This window comes from Solanum tuberosum, unplaced genomic scaffold (genome assembly GCF_000226075.1).
Source record: "Solanum tuberosum cultivar DM 1-3 516 R44 unplaced genomic scaffold, SolTub_3.0 scf00023, whole genome shotgun sequence".
NCBI lineage: Eukaryota > Viridiplantae > Streptophyta > Magnoliopsida > Solanales > Solanaceae > Solanum > Solanum tuberosum.
This window is the reverse complement of record NW_006238949.1, coordinates 383701-386302: the sequence shown is the minus strand read 5'-3', so window position 1 is coordinate 386302 and position 2602 is coordinate 383701.

Below are 2602 nucleotides of genomic sequence, written 5' to 3'. Positions count from 1 at the left end.
ATACGCGAAAAGTGCTCTTTCTTCAACCAAGAGGCCAATAATGGTCCCGAAGACACTCACCCTGGGGCTACTGAAGAAGATACCGATGAGGAAATCATCTATATGCCTCTCTTCCTAGGACGTCTGAAAGGAGGAGACAAAAAAATCACTCTCCCAGCTTATGAGCCGACACATAGCGTAGGGGTAAGAGTCGTGTCGTATGCTCTCAGTTACGAGCACCTTAAGGCCTCACGCATGTTCAAGCCTCTCGAAGGAACCACTTTTGGGTTTGTGTTTGAAAGCTCTCAAAAGATGTGTGCCTACCACCCGAACCAAAGAGGACACACTATAGAAGAATGTGTGGAGCTTAAGGCAGCAATCCGCAATCTGATCAACGTTGGGGAGATCCCGTATATGTGGGGTGAGAACACCATCCTTACCTGTGACCAAACGGAGACCAATATGCCTGTCACTGAGCATACTTTGTTTTATTGTCACTACTTCACACCTTTCAAGAAAACATTGTTGGAGATCTACAGTTAATTGGTTCGAAAAAAGGCCTTGGCCTCTATCAGAAAGATGATTAAGCAATCGATCTCGTTGGAATTGAAATCTGGAAACCCTGCCCTTATCATGACGCCATAGATTACAACATTGGAAGGTACCTCGGGTTTCGCTATGACGTGGAATCCCTCGTCAGCATGGGAAATATTCAAGTTCTGTTTATCCCCCGTGGTTAATACGGCAGTCAGAAGAAGAAACTTTGATGAAGGCACCATCTATCCTTTAGGTGCTTTATTGCATGTTTTCTTTTCACTTTCCTTGTAATCAATAAGATGAATGAATGAAAATGAGAATTTCCTTTTGTATTCGAACTACGTAGGGCCTGAATTCTCCTTGGGAGATCCGTAGGGAGCCTTTAAAGCCCCGGCCCCTATCTTTTTAAAATATTATTTTCCCCCTTTCATTCTGCAAGGAAACATTGAATTCACGTCAATATATATCGGGAGATGCAGCAAGAAAACCTTAGCTCAACGCAATTTAACCTTTCTGAGTCACTAGCCTCAAAATAAAACGAGGAAATTCCTGCTTGTTCAAAAAATCAGTCCCCATTACTCGTGGGTTAACATGTCCTCAAACAAAGAAACTCTTATGTGTTTATATGCCTTCTATGTGATATTTTGCATTATTTGTCCCGAATCAAAACTAACAGATTTGCCTTTGAGTTGTTTTCCTTTACAGGTAGTTAGAACTTATCTGTGTTGATAAGATGGCTGAACACCCCTATTTTACAAGATCAAAAGGGCCTATAGATTCCTTCCCAGTCAAAGTTCTCGGAAGGGAAAGTCAACAATGGGTGGTAACAATGAAGAGATTGGCCTTACCGATGTTGTCGTGGCTCAGCCCGTCATTGCTGATCAGAATGAACTAAATATGCATAAGATCATCGAGATGAGGGTCGAAATGCAGAAAAGGCAAGATATGCCTAATCCGGGTTTTACTTTCAATGCTCCAGTAGACGGAACCCCTCCACTTCACTTTCCTCCTTCGAACGCAAAACAGGCTCAAAATCCACCCTCCAGTCCTCCTCAGAATCCCTCAATCATCGACCTAACCACCCAAAATCCCCATTATGCCTCTGCCTCTTATCAGACACCACCCCCTCCTCAAAACATCAACCCCTAAGTGCCATTTCCTCCCTAAAATTCCAACCTCCAAACTAGTCCACCCCCTCAAAACCAAAATCTTAACAACCCGCAAGCTTCCCTCCGTCACCAAAATCAACATACCAAACCCCAGACTTTCCCTCAAAACTACCAAGCCACTCAAAATGCCCAGAGTCCCTATATTGCTCCACCCCTACCTCAAAAATCCACTTTCCAAATCCCGATCCCCAATGAGCATGATGCCAATGGTTCTGAACTAGACCACTATGAGAAGCGAGAGAGAGAGTGGAGGTCAAAGGAAGAGGCCGCCAAGCTAGATATGAAGGAAGAGATTTGAAAGGCCATGAAAGAGTTGCAGTGTATTCCCTATGTCACCAATTTGAGTTATGGGGATTTGTGCATTCATCAGAATTTGGACCTCCCGGAAGGGTTCAAGGTGCCAAAATTTGACATTTTCAGAGGAATATGGAACCCTTTAGCGCATCTGAGGGCCTACTGTGACCAGCTCGTGGGAGTTGGAACAGATAAAGCTTTACTGATGTGGATTGTTAGCCGAAGTCTGAGTGGAGAGGCTTTGGATTGGTTTACATCGCATGAAACAAGACAGTGGCCTAGCTGGAATGCTTTGGCCAACGACTTCATCGAACGATTCGCCTACAATGTAGAGATCGTTCCTGATCGTTATTCCTTGGAAAAAATGAATCAGAAATCAAATGAGGGTTACAGAGAATTTGCATACAGATGGAGGTAGGAGGCAGTCAGAGTTCGGCCTCCTATGTCTGAGAAGGAAATTGTTGAAGTTTTTGTGCGGATTCAAGAGCCCGCATATTATGATAGGATTATATTGCTCGTTGGAGTAAAGTTTGCTGAGATAGTCAAAGTAGGTGAGACTATCGAAGATGGATTAAGAACTGGGAAGATTGCCCGTGTTGCTGCCTCGCCCGGATCCTTGGGTT